Source organism: Pseudopodoces humilis, chromosome 2 (assembly GCF_049639895.1).
Source record: "Pseudopodoces humilis isolate 2021_Gansu_Grassland_sample_001 chromosome 2, ASM4963989v1, whole genome shotgun sequence".
Classification (NCBI taxonomy): domain Eukaryota; kingdom Metazoa; phylum Chordata; class Aves; order Passeriformes; family Paridae; genus Pseudopodoces; species Pseudopodoces humilis.
In genome coordinates, this window is record NC_142201.1 from 8,976,041 (window position 1) to 8,995,843 (window position 19,803).

The following is a 19,803-nucleotide window of genomic DNA, read 5'->3' on the forward strand; positions in this document are numbered from 1 at the left end:
GAGACACTTCCATGAGCTTGGGCCAATACAGCCTGCAGGTTTCTCTGAGATTTTCCTTTTCCTAGAGTTTCTGTGACATTCTCTGGGTAACTATATATGCATACATATATATATATATATATATATATATATATATATATATATATATATATATATAGGTTCATGCTACTGGGAGGCTACTTCCCAGTTTAACAGGTTTTGCTTTGGATAAACGTGGCATTTTTACTCTTCTCCATCCCCCATTAGCTTAACAATGGTGAGAAAGCTGCTCCAAAGAGAATCCTGTAGCACACCCTGAATGACATCATTAGTCTGGAAGTTCATTTATCAACTAAATATTTCAGCTGAAATAATAACATTTTCCTCTCTTGAATACTTTGAAACAGGCTCTTTAGTGTAACCTTTCCCACAGGATTGCAACCACCTCCATACTTTATGGTGAAAGACTTGGTTAGTTTGACCCTGCCTTGCTGAAGGTGTTAAAAGTGAACCTTATGCTGGCATTAGAAATCTGCAGGAAGCTCAGAGAGCAATCAACACAGCAGCCCTCCTGGATCATCAATGTGCCATGTACCAGTTCCTTCCATTGCCATCCCTGATGTGGTGAATGCCACCACCCAGGCTGGAACTTCTGGTTCTGGGGCACGGATACCAATGGGGGTCTGTGGGGCATTCCCAGGTGCCTGAGCCAGGAGATTTTTGTCTGTGCTACGTGTAAGAGGGTCCCAGAGCCCAGCATAACTCTCACCATTCACAGAGCTCAGGCACAATTCCTTTAGACCATTGCCCTGTTGCACCTCTCAGTGCTTCTGTCCTGCCCACATGAGGTTCTGCTCTGCTCTGTATAGGTTCCTACAATTCGTTGGTGTCCTGTACTTTTAAAGGCAATCCAATTAATTCTTTTCCTTGGGACATCTTTTGTGGCTGAAGCCTGCGAATTTGTTTTTCTGAGCTTATCACCTCATGGCTTTATTTATACATACTTATTAATCTTAATCTGCATAATAATTTAAAAAAAGTATTTTCTTTTTACTGGCACTGTCCTCCAACAATTACTTTTATCTAAGAATTTTTTTAATGGTGGAGAAAGGAAAAATTATTTCTTTTAAACTGTAAAATGCCACCAGTGGCTTCATTTTTATAAAAAGTGTCAAAGTTTTGTGAATCATGAAGAAATTAACAAGACTGCAACCTGTTTATAGATGTCTCGTGTGGATCATTGCATACATTATTTTTAATGGCCAATTTTACCACTGTTAGCTCAATCAGCACAAGAATTACATTTCTGAAAGCTAAGACAACTTGGACACATTTTCCAAATTTCTTTCCAACATGTTGGAAGCAAAGCAAACTACTGTGTTTGCTGAAGAGGACAGCTTTCCTGTGCCAGTTTATTTTTATTCCTCTTCTTACCCAGTTACAGGGAAAGATCCTATAATTATCGACTATCTTTTAGTGGTGATTTACTTGGCGAAGATTGATTAGCACAATCAGTCACTCTAAAGCAATTTTCATCACCAAATATTAGATGGTTTCTTCTCCTGCTTGATTAGCAGTCCTGCTGCAGGTTACATTGTAGATGTAATTCTATAAACATGGCTTGCAAAGTGTGTTATATGAAAAATCCTCATCTAAATATAGAAACTCTTAAATATTTATGGGTACTAATTGTGTGCATGCACGTGTGTACACATGACTGTGTATCTGTATATATGCATATGAAGAAAACCTGAAAGCATTGATTCTATTCTAAATATGGAGCTAAAGATTTGTATTCAGAGATTAATCTTCCACATGTGTATATGAATAGTGTTTCTGTTTGATCTTATAATCCTGCCCCAGCATAATCTGGGTGAAAGAAATTTTTAAAAAATTGTTATATGTGCTTAGCAGAAAATAATTCACACTTGTCCTTAAAGACAAAGCTAGCTTAATAGATTTTGGGTCAGGAAATGTGTTGTGTTGCTTTTGGTTTGAGTAAAGTTCTCCACCCCTTATTCTGTGCCATTTATGTCACGCTCACACCCTACACTATCCAACAATTTAAAGGCATTTCTAACGCAATCTCCACCCCTGATCATTTTGGGTCAGGCTGTCGGGTTTAACATTACAATTAACTCCTCCCTCTGCTCCTAGCCTTCCTGCTTTAGAATTTCAGAACACTCCACTCAAATCGTGAATTATATTCACACAGGTAAAACCAGCCCAAACCAGCCCATATTGTTCAGACTGCTTTGGTTTCTTGTGGTTTTTGATTTTGCTTTTTATTTGGAATGTTTGCTTTTTGAGCTATTCTGTTTTAAGCTTTCAGCTTTAAAGGCTGCACAGTTTGTGTCTGTTTTCTAGGGCTGACTAGGGTGAACTGCTAGTCCAGCTGAAGAAATCATGTGTAATTCCTACCCTAAAATCTTCCTCAGATTGAAAAGAAAGCAGAAGCAGATATGTTCAGGTACAGATTTGGCAGAGCTGCTAAAGTGTCTGCAACTCCAGATATTGTCAGGCAATGTGCATGGTATAGATCAAATAATACAGCTCACTCTCAGAGCCATGTAAATAATACATTTGCCTATAAAAACGTTATACGTGCATTAACAAGAAGCCACACTTTATGAGCAACTGAACAACATCGATTTTGTATTTTGGTGCCATTTCCTGTGCTGTGCAAACAAAATGAGGGGGTGAGCTGCAGGTACCTGCACAGGAGGCACGGAATATCTATCCAATGGGGTTCATTGTCTTGAGCAACTTCTTAACTTGGGGCTGATCTAGGGAAAGGAAAGAGACTTCTACTGCCAGACCATGGCCTGGGGCAGCAGCCTTCCCTCAGCAAGGAGCCTTGGTTGTGCTGAGAGAGGAGAGGCTGAATGTGGAGCAGAGTAGGGGATGCTGCACTTTGGAGAAGGACGAGTGCCACGGTAGCAGGGCCCTGTCTCCCACCTGTGCTGGCAGCCAGAGGAGGCTCCAAGTCTCCTTTGGTTCCAGAGATCAATTTTGTGATTTCCCAGAACTGATTTTCCTGCTGAGTAAATTCAGTCTTTCCCTTTGTCTTGAGTTTCCTTTCGGTGCCTTGACTTTCTGTTCAGTTCAGTTGGAACTGGCTGCTCAGTTCCAGCAGTGGATACAGGGTTTCAGACAAAAAATTTTTTATGAAACAGAAATGAAAGCTCTTTGAAGCTTCAGTGCACTTTCTCAATTTTCAAATGGGACAAGTCTTCCAGTCCACAGTTATGCAGAAGTGAAAATATCTGTATCTATATCTACCTCTCTATATATCCTATTCTCCTGCATTTCACAAAAGCAGATAAATCCAGGAACACAATCTTTCATTTAAAAATACAAACTGAGGAAGGCTGCTGTTTTTTCCTTGAGTTGCTAAATTCATAGTCCTGTTTTCAGTGAAAACTTAACTCTATTTATATGTCTTACTTTTCTGTGTACTCATGTTGTATCTAATGTAAGAGTTAATTGAGTTGTAACTTACCACATAGAATAAGTGAACATGAGAAAATTAGAAATTTCATGCAAAATCACATGCTTGATATCTTATAAAATACTGGAGAAATGTTCATATTTTTGCAAATACATCTGGATTTAAACAAACACCCAGTACAAGAGGAAAGTGTGTAAAAATTATTCCCTGTGATCCAAGGACAAAAATTTCATGTTCACATAGGAGTCCAAGTCTGAATTCTTTCTTACAAGTAGCAAATAAGATTAAGTAACCAGGCTAGTAGACACAATTCATTTTTCTAAGCACAATACCTGGCTGTAAAATTATAAATACAAAAGACTGAGGAAAGAAAAGCAGATATATAACATTTTAGAAATGTAACTCTGTTGCATTACTTTAGCACCAAAATAAAAAAATAAACCCAGTGACAGAATTATCACAAAGAAATGTTATTCTGTTTAATTCTATCACTCTTCCTGACAGGCAGCCTTTAAGCCACTAGTGTAGAACACAAGTTAACAAAAAGATTAGAAGAACTTCTTGAGTCTTCAATACTTCATTTTTTCAACTTCTAAATGTACAGGATATTAGGAAATACCACTTTTATAATGTACTTTTTACAATGTAGGAGATGTCAATGACAGAACTTGTCAGCTGTCATGGTTTAAGCCCCACTGGAAACTAAACTACAGTCAGCTGCTTGCTCAACCACCATCTCTTCCCCTGAGCCACTGGAATGGGAGGAAAATCAAAGTAAAACTTTTACCTTAAGAAGAGTTTAATAATCAGAAACAAAGTCAAATACAGTAATAATGGTAAATGATAATAAGAATGATGAAAAAGGGGAAAAACAAGTGATGCACAATACACCTGCTCACCACTGGCTGGCCAGTTCCAGATCCCCCTTTCTGAACGCAGATCATGTCCCACGTTTTACACTGATCCTGATGTCACACGGGCTGGAATATCCCTTTCAGGATATTCTGGTCACCTGTCCCAGCCGTGTCTCCTCCCAAATCCCCGTTCACTCCCAACTTCCTCACCAGTGTGACAGTGTGAAAAGCCACGAAGGCCTTGGCTCTGTGTGAGCCCTGCTCAGCAATAACAAAAATATCTCCACATTATCAAGGCTGTGTTCAGCCCAGATCAAAAACACTACTCTAGACCAGCCACTGGGAAGAAAATTCACTCTACCCCAGCCAAAAATCAGCACACTAGCATATTAATTTCCAACCTCTTTGCCTATGTTTTTTTTGCAAACTCTCACCATTAGAAGTAGTGATGGCAGCAGGCAGCATGCAGCGCGGTGAGGGTTTTCATGTTAGGCCTTATTCCATTCCTGAATCAGCTAATCAGCTATGTGCCACTAGTGCCATACACATACCACAGGTTATGACCCCTAAATTTATGTCAGGAATTCAGCTGAAAGCAGTGAATTCATATAGAAGGACTGCAAAAGTTTTTAAGCCAAACGAGAGATGCTGAGAATATTTCAAGTAGTATTTGTGGGAAATCACTATATTCCAGTTGAACAAAAATGAAGGAAACTCACTGATCTGTAATGATTCCTGTTTCTTGCAAAAGCTTTGATTATTGAGCTGGAGAAGATCTCTCAGATCACACGGTACGACCTCCTGTGTGGAGCACAGTGTTCCTGTACAGAAAGCCAACAAGAAATGTACCTAACTTATTTCTGAACAGCATTAGTGAAAGTGACTCAGGTTCATCAGTAGAAAGCATTTTTCCATCATCTAATTGCTCATCTGCTAAGAAATATTTCTTTTTATCTAATTCTGACCTTTTATTTTTAAACAGTTAATTCTGATTTGATTTCTAAAAAGAAAGCAGGCAGTTATTCCTTTAGCTTTCTCTTCAGATGCAAGGAAGTGGCAAATAGCCTCAAAGGCTATTAAGTGATGCCAGCTTAGTGCTCCAGCTCCTTGATATATGATAATGACCTTTGCCATGGCTGAGATTTAATTGAGCCAAAAAAACCCCAAAAAAACAAGCAATCTGGATAGATATTTACTTTAAAGAAAGATCTCCCAAGTAGTCAAAATGAAAATAATAGACATAGGAACCAAAACCAACCTTTTAAAAATTATGCATTTTCTGCTGAAGTGAGGGATACATAGTTTTTGTTAGTAGTTTTGTTTATTTCTATTTTTTGTTAGAGCTGAGCAGGTGCTTTCAAAATACTCTGGCAAACCGAATATTGGAAATCTCAATTATGTATTTGCACTGAAGAACATGCTACTAAATTAAATTTATTAACACAAAATCCTGTGATAAGCCATGAAATTCATTTGAATTTTCCCTGTAACTATTAGAATTCACAAAAGCAGGAATTAGAAAATGCATAACCAACCTCTAATTCAAGTCCTGAGCTGTGCCTTTGAAATGTGTGTTGTAAGCTGCAAATTAAAGACGATATCAAATCAGGAAATAATAAGTGTCTTTTATGACTGGTTTTCATTGTGATACAACTTTTGCAGGAAAGCCTTTAAATGATAGGCAGGAAATGAAGGTTTTCTGCTGTAGAACACTACAAATTCCCATCTCAGTGAGTGATTACGAGCACTGCCTGATGTCAACTGCCAGTGTGTTTGTTTATACTCTGCTCAGCTGTCCTTTTAGGTCCCAGGCTTATATCACACTATTTTCTCTAAACTCATTACAGTTACGACTAAAATGTGCCTTTAAGTCACAACACTTTCCTAGAGACCATCTGGTGTCCAAAGTCATGGGAATGTTGGCTGCTCTGCCTGACCTAACAGGCTGTATTACTCTTCATTTAGTGGAGGAGAAAATGAAGTCAAGAATGTCTCCTTTGGTTTCAAAGAAGAAAACTTTTTTTTTAAAAAAGGAAACATCTGAAATAGATATCAGAAAACTAAATGGTAATATCTAATCCTGTAGAGCTGAGGCTAAGAGCTTAAGAAGCTTGTTTCTAATTTTCAGATGAAGGATAATTATTACACAACAAAAAAGAAAAAAACACAGAGTAAATGCTGCAACATGAGAACTGAGACAAGAGACAAGTGATTACAGAGAAACAGCCCTTTTGTTTTGGTCACAGTTGGATTTATAAAACAGATCATCCTTTCCCAGGAGTGAAAGCCCTGCCTGCTGCTGTAAGGGGCTCAGTGCTGCTCCCCATGTGCTGCTGGATGTGTCCCCAGGAGCTGCCTTCAGGAGCTGGGGTGTGTTTGTCTGAGAGCCCCAGGCTGGAGCTTGTACATGGGGGCACCTCTCTGGGGAGATGTGCTGTCGTAGTCCTGCTGTGCCAAAATGCTCTGTCCCTCCAAAAAAGAGCTGTCAGCAAGTGCAAAGTGGATTTCTGCTTCCTTCACACATGTGAGCCTCAGCAGAGCTGCAGCCACAGCCACCAGCTCCATCTCCAGCATCTGCATCTCCTCCTTTCTGCATGGCTGGGTGGGGATGGCTTCACCCAGCAGTATTTCTGGGCCAGTTTTCCCCTTTCCCTTCAATACAAACCTAACCCATAATTTCAAAGCTGCTGGGAGGGTTGTTAGAGAATTGTTTCTTGCACTGTTTAAGGAGAATTCCAACATGTAGACGATACTCAGAGCAAATTCTTTTTATCCTCATTCCATGGGGAACTAGATAGAGTATTTGCCTGCCAGAGTTAGTACTCACATAATCAGATATGGTTACTTTCTTTGCATTTATTTTTATATAGTGAAAAAAAAAAAAAATACATCCTTTTTCCAAAAGAGGTTAATTTTATTTTAGTTTTGTTGTTGTTTTGTTTTGTTTGGGGGCTTTTTGGGAGAAAGTATCATATCTCAAATTGGAAGACGTACACTTAAGGACATTATAACACTGGAAATAATACAGCAACCACTAATCCATCAAGAAGTCTGGGGATTGTTCTTAAAGCAAAATAATAAAACCCTGTTTTACTGGTGATGATGCCAGCTCTAGACAGACAGTGACAATTGAGCATCAGTGATGGATGAAAGCAATTTCTGTGTGTGTATACATAAGCTGTAGTAAAGCCACCAGGACTGGGTATTCTTTCCAGTGATTTCAATTGGGGTTTTGCCATTAAAGTTAACAGATTTAGACCCCTAATCATGATGAGTCTGATTGTACATATCTACAAGAAAGCATCAAAAAAATAATATCCTTAAGCCTCTCCAACTATATCAATATCTGACACCCAAACAAATGTTTTTAAAGTGAGATACCCAGAGTCCTTCCAAGTTTCTGCTAAGTGGTTGTTTTTAATTAACTAGAAGATGTGTGAAGCTGCAAAAAGATTTAGAACATTAAAATCTTGAAAAGAGATGCATTAATGAGCCTACCACTGGCAGTACGTATGACTACCACTATATACCATAAGAATATATGCATATTTTCTTACCTGCACAAAATTACTGCCATTAAAAATAAAGTTCTGACCCACCAATGTTGTGACCCTCTTTACCTGTGATCAAAGTACTTTTTGTTATTTCTCTGGCATACTGCATTCTACATGGGGAAAAACACTTAGAAAGGACCCTGATCTGAGGGCCACAGCTGTTTTAGAGACTGACACTTAGCAGAAATGATTAATTTTTGCCACACCAAGTATCATATCTAAGCACTGCAATCTATTTCTTCATTGTAACCATTTGATAGCAATCTATGCACAATGTTCAGGTCTAAAATAATTAGTTCAACTATTATAAAAGAACTTTGGCTGACAGACAAATTCTGATAGAAGATAACAATACCAGGATCCCTGTTAATAGTTGTACTTCCTGTGGCTAAACATATCTGAGTGGGACTAGAGCACCAGGGTGCTCACAAGAAGATATGTTAATGATTCATTTAAGGGACTGAAGTTCCTCTCAGTTTGTCCTGTGGGATGTGCCTTCCATCCCACACCTTTAAAATGCACAGGGATAGTAGCTACCCAATGATAATCCCACTTTCAAGAACACTAAAGTTTACTGTCATTCCAAGTGAGCTTTTTTAGATACCCTAAGATATCTGACCTTGTTTTAGGAGTTCCATAAAAATGCACAAAGTTACAAAATTAATGGTCAACTGTGAAAATTTCTGCCTTTTACAGGCCTGTATCTTTTGATATGTTTATCTGGAACTATATCAAGTTAATAAAACTATACTAAATCTCATTGCCTATGAATTCAATTACCAAAAATTGACATGTAGTTAAAGAGGAACCTTTAGCAGGTCCCGCTGCTGGGTACACATTGCTCTGTTAGAAACTCTCTGTGAAGTGCAGACATTCATTCTTACCAGGGCTTAAATTAAATGTTGGAGTCTCAACCACAATGAAGTAAATTGAAAGGAATAGTGGGCATCAATTCTATTTAAATTATTTCTACATTATGCATACATCTGGGGCTTTAACCAAGGCAGAAGAACATGAATTTCTGACTCTTCCTCCAATGAAAAAGTGTGGTATACATACGTATTTATAGGCAGTTTATAAGAATATTACATATATGTTGTATTTTATATGCATGTGCATACATTAAAAATTAAAGTAAAACCATGAAATATGAATTTTTTCCATTTGTTTACACTGTTTTCTACAACAATAAGTATGTGAAAATGTGATTAAAAAAACCCACTGTAATTTAAAATAAATTATAAGGCAGTTCTCTCATCTAAATAAATGCCTGTGTTTCTGGAAAAAAAATAGATTGCCTTTTTAAAAGGATGAAGGTGCCTTCTGCTGTGACTAATCTTATCCAACCATCTGAGAAAAGCATAGCAGGAAGGAATTCATTAAGTGTAATTATTCTGTATGCAGGTACCAGTAAATAGCAAACACAAGCTTCTTAGGGCATGGAGTCAATAGAAGAAATACTTATTTACTGAGAGCTTTTGCAAGTCTGTTTTCAGAGAAGAGTCAACATTCAGCTCTTAGGAAGGGTGCATCATTTTCTGCTGTAGAAAGACTTTGGACTAACAGAGTAGCACTGGTTTTTGTCTCTGTATGATCACTCTTAAATACAGCACGATATTGATAATACAGAGGTCTCATTTTATGAAATATAAGAACCAATAGTTCCTTAACCAAGTTATTAATGCAATAAACCCAAATCTAATTAAAAGCTCCTGCTGCATTATCTTCTTCTCAGGTTCTATAGGATGTATATAATTTCAATTACAATATTTTGTAATCTATCAATTCATCATCTTCCAGATAGCTATTGTCAGAAGCTTTATGACCTAGATATAGGATGGCTAAAAATGTCATTTAGACTTCATAGTCCGTCTGAAAGGAAATCAAGTATTCATTACATTGATCTCTTCAGTATATAGAGAGGGAGCCTAAATGTGCCTTCCAGAAATTTGGCATATGCAACCAATAGCAATTTTTCTCACTTCCTATTATTCTGCTCCCTTTTTGTCTTCTTTGGCTGCCTCAGATAGATGAGTCTTCTGGTAAGAGGTTAGTCCTTATTTCTTAGCCTCATTCTCGCAAGATAAGAAGTTACAGGGAATAGTCTGTAGCTCTTGCTCCCCTGAGAAAGAAACTTCCTATTTTTGTAAAAGGTTCCTTCCTGTCCCTCACTCTATCAATGTCTGTCAACCCTAAATTATCTTCCAAGGACTTGAAGACCCTTTAATTTCATAATTTCATTTTAATTCTACAAACATTTTTGCCTTTTCTTTTAGTTCCTCAGTTATGCAAATGGAATAAAAAAATTTTCAATTTTTAATAAAATAATTTAAAGGATATTTTTTTTCTTACTACTAAAATGCTATTCTAACCACCTTTATTTTAGAAATCAAGGAAGCTTAAAGTAAAGACAGCGCTGATAGCATCACCTTTCTTTTTTCATTTCTTTCAAACCCTTGAAATATTTGCACATACATCACTTAGATATTTTGCTTTATATTGTCTTGTAGATTCTTCAGGAGATATATGAAAAATTTATATGACTGATAATTTTATAGACAATGCCACATTGCCTTGTATTCTAAAATCTTGACAAAAAAGATAATTTGTTAATGGGCTAGTGAATAGTCACACTGGAGTTTCACATATTTTCCTCCTTGTGTGCTGGTATTTCGATAGTGGTTAACAGCTGTTCAGATTGCAATTTTATATTTTAAATCAAATTTAATCATCTTTACCTAAATGCAGACTCATTTTTGTCATTCTTTGTTGCTGGTACCACATAAAGAAATATGAAATAATCCCCCAGTAACAGCATTTAATTCACAACAGCTCTGTGGATTTCTAGATGACCCGGATGTGTTATTGCACAGTATTTCATCTCCTTCATTCTGCCTCTTTTGCATGACATATCTATTATTTAAAATATAGGCTGGTGTCTTCCCATATCTTTGGCAGTTTTCAATGTCTTTCCTCCCATAAATATTCTTTACCCTCCCACTTTATGGCTTTTCATTGCCTTGATATGAGCTTATCCCCATTGCTTCTCTTAGTTCTGTCATCCTCATATTTACAGCCTCGCTGTTATCAGATGTATCTCCTCTGATGGTCCCATATACAATCCAGGGCTGCATTTTTATTTTGTTATGGTTTATTTTATACTTTCAATTGAATTATAGCTTTCACTAGTATTAGACTTTGACAACTTAGGATGCCTTTCATCTCTTATCTATCCTAGCCCATATTCTTCTTAAAGCCCTAGACTCAGTTTGATCTCACTGTGAACTGCATTAAACAAAACAAAACAAAACAAAACACGTGGGTTTTTTGCTCATTCCATTCTCACTTGAACACTATATTTTGATATACCTATAATATGATATACCTATTAAATGAGCACTAATTTTTGTATCTTTATGAGTAATCCTTATTTTCCATGTCAGTGATAGAGAGCATACAGACTTTCAGGTGCCCAAACCTTTGAACTCAGTAACATCTGTGTTTATCTGAGTTTCCACAAGTGACTAGTCTTACCACTGTGATAGGGATTATAAATCCCATTGTACTGCAGTGACATTTCTGCAGGTTCATGTTAGCACTTCAACCTTGATGCCGCTTCTTGCAAAGTCTGAATACCTCCTTGAACATAATAATTCTTTTCATCATTTTGAAGGTATTTCTGGTGTGCTATTTTTTTTCATTTTTACAATTTCTGCCCAGTGTCCTTGACATTTAGTCCCCACCCATTCTCAGCTTCTACTCCAGCCTTCTTAACTTTTCGTTGCATTTCTCCCTATTACCTCCCCAACATTTCATCAGCTTTCCTCATAGCTAGCAGTGCAAAGGGATTTGGAAGGCTGTTGCATTTTCTTTTAATTTCTCTGTAGTCTCTTTCCAAAGGAAAACCACATAGTTCTGAAGCACGGAAAAAAGACAGAATTCCCAGACACCTGATTAGGAAAGGTCAGCCTGGTCCAGGAGATTTCATAAAACCTTATTAAGCTCCTGCTACACATTAGGTTGTTTTTTAGAGTTCCCAAATGCTAATATAACAGCTAGCAAAAGCAAGAACAAATCCATATGGCTCGTTAGTAAAAAAAATAAACCAATGCATAGAGTTAGAGTCAGAGTCATCATTTCAAAGGGATGTGAGCTAGTAAGATTCTTGAATATTGGACAGAAATTATTGTCTCCAAATTGCAATTGTCTGTTTCTAGTTCTCAACACAGTCCTTTGTGACCTCCCCGCACTGGGAAGTATTTTTCATGCCATAGAATCCATCCATTTAATTAAGTAGTCATTAGTAAAAAACAACACATTTTTCTACTACATTTTGAAATTCACATTCTTCTTGCTTCTTTCTTGGAGTGGGAAGAAGAGAAAAATTCACTATGACAAACCCAAATTTGCATATTTTTGAAGCCAGGGAAATGGAGTCACTCCAAGTCATTATGGAGGTGCTAGTTTATCATGTCCACATGCACTTGTTCATACACAGCACCATCTGATGCTTCTGTGTGAAACAGAAATATTGGCGTTGAGTTAAAGTTGACACAAAAATCAGTAAGTTTTGAAAATAATTATGGCACAGACATTTTGGATCTGATCCCAGCCTTCAAGGATGTCACACAATTTCCATAAAGCTGAAACTTATTTAAAAAAAAAAAAAAAAACAAAACCCAAAATAAAAATCAACCCCATAAATGTAAAATCTTGTGTGGTCATACACAACAAAGCAGCGTAGCTTGCTTAAAATAACAAGGAATGGAGATTTATGGGAAAATACTCTGAAATTAATTTCTGTTTTCTTTGGTAATAGTCAGGGGAAGATCTGCAGCATTTAAGAGTTTCTGCTCTCTGCTAGCTTTCTTTTGGCAGCCTGGGGCTGGTTCCAGCCCTGTTCTGCTGGCAGATGGAGCACAAGGAGGCAAGCATCTGCCTCCGTCTGCTGGGGCACTGAAGACATGTCTAACCCAAAGGATGTGAGTACTCCTTCCAGAGTGGGAATTGGTGCTATAAAGCACAGAAAGAGGCTAGACAGTATTTTTTTCCCTACCAAAACAAAGTGAATTGCTATAGATGAGAGGGTGACCCAGCACTGATGTAAAATCATTTGCATTTCCACAGAGAATTCCCTGTCAGGCACACTATTTCAGTGGGGAGGCAGGGTAGGTGTGATGTAGGCTGAAAAGAAGATCTAACTCTTCCAACCAACTCCCATCTCACACCCTTATTTCACAGTGGTGGGAATCAATTTGTTTTCAGTATCGTGTCACTGTTTCCAGTTGGGTTTTGGATCCCAAATGCCATTTTTAGAGAGCTAGACATGTGATGTAAAAAGGCCATGGAGCCTTTTCTCAGACCTGCAGCTGCCTTCAGGCAGAGGCAAGCCCTCAACACTTGGCTGCCCAGCTTCCTAATGCTCCTTGTACATTCAGGCTGCATCTGTTTGTGAATCAGTCCCTTCATTGTCAGCACCAATAGGGCTCTTCACACAGATGGGTCCCACTCCAAACAGAGAGGCAATTTCCAGCCCACATTTTGGAGATGTGGGGACGAGCAGTGTGAAAGGTCTGTAATGGTTCATCTCCAAGTGAGCAGCGTGCCACAGACATCTGTTCTGTGTGTGCCTGTGCAGGCACTGCTCACAGCCAAGGCTCCAGCAGCAGGGCAACACCAGCCACGCCGCTGCCAGCAGCTGGCTGCCATCCCACTGTGGTCCCATTAGGACAGAGAGCTGTGGGGATTATGTAATGTTTCTCTAAGTGACAAATGGAAAGGGAAAACCTCGGTGCAACTTCTCGCTGCACTTCTGAAACTGAAAAGCAAGTTGAATTTTTAAAAATGTATAGATTTATAAAAAGCAACAGCAAAACTCAAATGTTTCCCCCTGGGATGGGATGAGAGGGGAGAACAGAGAATGAACTGATACAGCAGAAGGGTATGGGTTGTTTATTACCACCTCTTGTTCTAAATAAAGTAGTCTGCATTCTTAATGCATTCATCTGCTCAACTCAACAAGAGATTGGGGTATGCAAAGAATCTGGGACAGGGTTTAATTTTCATGCTAGTCAAAATGATTTTTCCTCAATCTATCATATACTGTATTTGACATATGGTTTTTCCCTTAATCAGTAATTGACTGGTACATGCTTTGTGCTCCAATGAAGGTAGATTTAATACACTGGACATCAGAATGAGCTATTTTTGTCTTTTGAATGACAAATTTAATTTTTGTAAAATGTATTGTATTATTGTTTCTAATTTCACATTCTTCACCAGCTCTTCAGTCCATCATTTCATAACTAATGCTTTACTTCAAGTGAACAAGGATCCTGAAAACATCAAAGGTGCCTTGACATCTCTCAATAGATCATGACAGTCTCTTTCATTCTCCATATTTCTTAATGTGGAGACAACCAGTGAAGGAAGAAACACAGGACTGTGGTAAACAGGCTTATGAAAAGTGAGTCACTGTTTCTTCAGTGATTTTAAGAGTGGAATTTCACTGTCGAAATTAAGTGGACTAGAGGATTGAGCAATTTACCTGGCCAGCTGGTGGAGACACACCCATGTTGAAGGAAAATGTAAGTCACCTTTCATGAGAGAGTTTTCATTTATTTTCTTTGTCTAAAACTGATTTTTTTAGTCAAAATAATTTTTCTGGTTTCATTCTGAATCTTGATTTTGTGTGTATTTTTTTCCATATGAAAACAAAGCATTTTGGTGAAAAAAACCACTTATATCTAGAGAAAAGTCTTAATAAATATACATTATTTTTTCAATCTTCTAAAAATGGATCACCTTATTTACTTTGCTTTTGATTCTCTTAAGAAATGAAGGTTTTGAGACTTCTCAATGCACAGCTTTCTGGGCTGTGCTTCTGACTGCAAGCTTCCCTTCACTTTTATTTTCACTACTTCTTGTGTGACTGACAAAAGCCAAATGAATCTCTTTTACTGGCAGTCTTAATATGAATAACAAAGCAACTGGAGCTGTGAAGCACCACTTCTTGGCTAAAAACAAGTGGTGAGTGTAGAGTGTGGAGGAGGGAGCAGGAGGTAAGGGAACTGCTGGGTCTCAATTTTCTTTTTCTTAAATGTTAAACATACATAAAGTTAGTCTGACGGAAGAGGAGATTACAAGAAATGGATTCAAAACACTTTTTAAATATTCTAAGGGTATAAAAAAAAAAATGACAGGGTTTAAAAAACCACCCCAGCCAGGTGACTGTCCTTTCCCTCCTTTAGGAGAAATATTTGAACAATTTGCTTGAAGTCAGCACAAAGACTACGACTGAAATTCTGACATATAATAATAATACAATATAGCCTTGCCAGATTAGTAATAGGATTGTTTACCATAATCAGCCTTCCCCTTCCTCATCTGCATCTCACTAAGGGCAATACAGAAAGTGAGGAAATGCAAGGGGACAAAAGGGCTGGAGTTTAGGCAGAGGGAACTGCAGTACTGCTGCTGGAGGACAGGACAGGACAGCTGGTGCCTTTGTCAAATGCCAGTGGACCACAGGAAGGTAAAATAAAAAGCCTGAGTGAGCACAGAACTGGGATGGGTCACACCTGGAACAGCAGCAAAACTTCCAGGCTTGGCTGTCCTTCCCACTAGCAGCAGAGCTAGAACCACAGGATGGATGCTAGGGGGGAATGGTTTTCTAGGTGACCTTCATGTTAGCCAAAAAGCACAGGAATATATCCCTTTTTCAAATGCTGAGTTTTGTCATTAATTTTAATTAGATTAGCTCTAACATTGAAGTTAGAAGCATTCTCTTAATACAGCAGAATAAAATGAACCAGTTTGCTCTCTTTAAATATTTTGTCATTTAAAATGGAGTACTAGGAGAAAAAAAATAAAACACAAAACAAAACAAAAATGAATGTCACATTACAAATGCAATGAAAAAGCAGAAACATCAATTCAGCCAATGAAAAATACATTTCTGTTGATGCTCGAGGGCATATGAAAAGTGTTAAAAAATATGAGTGAGGAAATGCACTCAGTCAGATGTACAAATGACAACGATTTGGGGAAAGATTCAAAACATTGTGAAAGAAATTCCAACAGACATCAACAAGCAGAACAAATATACTTTCCCAGATATGATGTCTGGGAGGTTGCACAGTAGCTCATTTGGCCATATGAGGTGACAATATATCAGGAGATAATGTTCCTACAATCCCAGTCTCTGCAGAAAAGGAAAAAAAAAAAAAAAAGGAAATAAAAAGGATATTAAAATTTGTAGCAATGATGCTCCTCTTTTTAGTTTTGGATGAATCAGTCACATTGAATTTTCTGTTTGTCACTAGCTTAACTATATATTTCCCTTTGGTATGAGTGTACCACCTGGTGCAAAGAGTAGTTTCTATTCACCTTTTTTATTTTCTTTGATATGTCATATTCCATTTCATCACAGTTTTCAAAACACATTTTGTTTTCTTTCATGGACATAACACTATTTTCCATTCCTACTAAGATAAACTTTTCACACGCTTTTTCAGTATCTGCCTCATTTTTTTCACAGTAACTGTGCACTTTGTGTCACAGCCAGTACCAAACCAGCCAAGGTTTCCTTCTGCTTTGTGGTGACAGGTTCACTGTGGATAAGGGAAATGCAGAAGTTCTTAGGTGGTGCTGTACTTCCTAGTTTGGGTGCTATTTGGCTTTAGAGTCTAATTTAAAACCAAGCATGTTAGCAGCAGTGACCTCAGCCAATGCATAATTCAGACCCTACCCCACTTCAGAGAAAAATAACTGAACTGCTGCCTCAGTCCTTCTGATATTATCACAGGGTCTGGTGCTAAGATAGCATGAGAAATAGAAGTCCCACAGGAACCAACATCTTTCTTGCTTGGATCCTTGTTTAAAGGTTGCAAGTCTGGAACCTTCTCAGGGGACTTCTGTCACACAGCTTTTCCTATTGAATCTACAAAAAATTGATATTAGAGGCAGCTGTGGGACTGGGCTTTGACTGCTTTCTACTGCTTTCCTATAGGAGTCCTGCTCATGACGGGAAGTGGGAAAAGGCTTGAATGCCTGTTTTCCTTATGCAGAGTCCATCATATTCAGGCCAATTCCTTCAGCTCTTTGACTTGGAAGGACCCTTGGCAAGGTATGTGGTTGTTTCAGCTGTGACTTAGGACACATGAAGAGTGACTCTCCACAAATTTGCAGGTGGCCCTGAGCCAGAGGAGGAGCAGCCAATGCACTGGAGGGCAGGGCTGGGATTCTGAAGGAGCTGCTCGGGTGCAGTAAAGGTCTGGCAGGAACCTCACAAAGGTCAAGGATGCAAATGCAAACCTTGCACCTTAGAGAGGATTATACCACACAGTACTACAGGCTGGGAATTAGCTGTGAATAAAAATGACCTGGTGAACAAGCATCACCAGCATGGCCTTGCAGCAAAGGCCAACAGCATCCTGGGTTGCCTTGGTAAAAATGCAACCAGCAAGTCAGGGAGGCTGATTCAACACTTCTCTTCAGGATTTGTAAGGACACTTCTGGAGTGCTCTATCCAGAATTTTGGCTGCCCAGTGCAGGAAAGGTACAGTCATGCTGAGTGAGTCCTGCAGATGGCAGTGAGGATGGTCAGAGCACTCTACATAAGAGAAGATGAGGTGGGATTGTTGAGCCTGGAGAAGTAAAGGCTTAAGAAGATCTGACTGTTTCCTGACCTGAAGACACAAAACTGGTGGTGCCAGACACATGAACTAGTACAACAGCAGTAGCAGCACCTCACTTTTATAATATCTTTATGTATCTTGAAAAAATAACACTCATTAGAAATGCTTTAAATTAGAATTGTTCCATTTCAAGTTATATGCAGAATAATTGTACTCCAAAAGATATTGTTGCTCCGAAGTGTGGCACTTACGAGTGTGGGAATGACAAGATTTAGATGGATTTAATTCAGCTGCTTCTACATGTGCTCTGACTAACATAAATGGTGGCACACTAATTAATACATGAGCATGAGTTGTTTCCTGAGGATCCCTGCCTCTCCAAGGAAATGAAGAAGGCAGATAGTAGGTCTTAGAACCTCTAGTATTTATTCATTGCATTTTATCTCTGTACTGACTTTTTATTGAATATGACGGTATTCTCTTGAAATACTTTTATGGTCCTTGTGACTTTAGCATATGGCTTCTCATAAACAGTAATGAACATCTCTGTTAGATTTAGAGATGGCGTATTTTTCTCTGTTTCCTGAGAGAGATTTTATGCACAGACTTACCAAGATTCATTGGAACTTCCCACTGATGGTAAGAGTGGGCAGTGATTTGCACTCGGTATTTGGAAATATTCAACAAGCTTTTAATGTCTTACATGTTAGAAACATCCTTGCCATTGATTTCATTTTCCAGTTTGAGCTCTGAACATGAAACCAGGTAAGTCATTCAGACATTTCAAACAATTACTTATTTGTACAGACGAAAGGCACACTGTGTGAAATTGCACTGAACCACAACTTGTGTCATCAGCAAAGGTCAGATCTTCCTGGGGACACAGAGGAGATCCTTATCACTTGAACTAACAGTTTCAGTAGGTGTTCCTTCTCTGGACTGACCGCCCAGGGAGGCAGGGCAGGCTTTTGCAGTCGATTTCACATCTGTTCACCATAGGAGAAGAGATAGACACAATACTGAAGTCAAAGAGAAATTTCTGAGGCAATGGTACTTGCTACTTTGTTATGAACTCTGCTACTTTGGCTTTCTCGCTGTCTTTTCCCATTTTGCCTCTATTCACTTAATCTTCCTGGTACATTTCTATTGTCTCTGCCTTCTTTCCAGCCCTCCTTGCCCTTTGTGAAACCCAGGCGTTCCCAACCCTTGAACTCCCAGTGTTGGATGGTGACTTAGGACAAATGGTACATATGGGCTGTTTCTAATAAGCTCTGTGAGCAGAGTATCTTTGAGGTGGGCTGACATGTCCCTGTTCCTTTTCACTGCCAGAGTGGGCTCCAGCAGCCTCTCTGAGGTACTCTGGGAGCAGTGGGTGGCCAGAAGGTGGAGGCTGAAGCCTGCCCAAGCATCCACTTGCTGATATATCGTTCATTTAGACAGAGAAGCTGTAAATGGATGCAACACACTCACCACAGATGAATCCTTCGGAGACTGTAAGATACCAAAGCATCTCTCTCAAGCACAGCACAATGTACTGAGGTGTGCAGGTTGTGCTTGGGTTTGTTTTTGGGGAAGGCTGTATATCAGCCTTCTGCTTCACACTGAGTTAAATGTTGAAATCTTTGGGATATATATATATATATATTTTAACATGGTGAAAAAGTCTATTTTTCAGACTACGTATGACTAAACTTTAGCTGTAACTCTTAAACAAAAAAAATCAACTTGAAGCAGGTATCTTGAAGAAGCAACTCTAGCACAAACAACAAATGTTTCATAAAGTAAAAACTGAGTTTTTGCTGCCAGAAAGTACCAGAAACATTAAGTATAAGTGCCAGTGTTATTTCTGTATATAATATCACAAGTTTTTACATATTCTACCAAACTGTTTATTTTTTCTCCCTCTTTTATTTGAAATTCTAAGTCAGAACTATGATTCTGAATTTCATGTGGTTTTGAAGCCTTTAGCTTGGCATGTCTATGTTCTTCATCAATTACTGTTTAATCCCTTTATTTATTTTTTTTTTATATTTTTGCTATGTTCTTCTAATCTTTAACACTTTATGTTTGGGAGGCAATACAAACATGACTCAAACAAACAAATTGGTTAACATATTAGTGTCTGGTACATACTGACTGAAGTAAGACCACACATCAAAAAAAAAAAAATCCCCAAAACACAAATTCCACCTCCAAATTTTCTAATTTATTTCCAAGTTCTGGAAGCAACAGTTCAAGGAAATGCATTTCTTTATCAGGATTAGTGATAGACTGGTGATAGTTGAATTCTCAGATACCTATGGCCAGCTTCTGCTAACATCATAGTT